Source organism: Bombina bombina, chromosome 8 (genome assembly GCF_027579735.1).
Source record: "Bombina bombina isolate aBomBom1 chromosome 8, aBomBom1.pri, whole genome shotgun sequence".
Taxonomy (NCBI): Eukaryota; Metazoa; Chordata; class Amphibia; order Anura; family Bombinatoridae; genus Bombina; species Bombina bombina.
The window spans coordinates 11,521,962-11,522,228 of record NC_069506.1 but is presented as its reverse complement, the minus strand read 5'-3'; positions in this window follow the sequence as shown (position 1 = coordinate 11,522,228).

Sequence of the window (267 nt, the reverse complement as noted above, 5' to 3'; positions counted from 1 at the left end):
TATATAGAGTGCATATACCATGATGAGATACACTTGTATGTCCTGTATATAGAGTGCATATACCATGATGAGACACACTTGTATGTACTGTATATAGAGTGCATATACCATGATGAGATACACTTGTATGTACTGTATATAGAGTGCATATACCATGATGAGACACACTTGTATGTACTGTATATAGAGTGCATATACCATGATGAGACACACTTGTATGTACTGTATATAGAGTGCATATACCATGATGAGATACACTTGTATGTC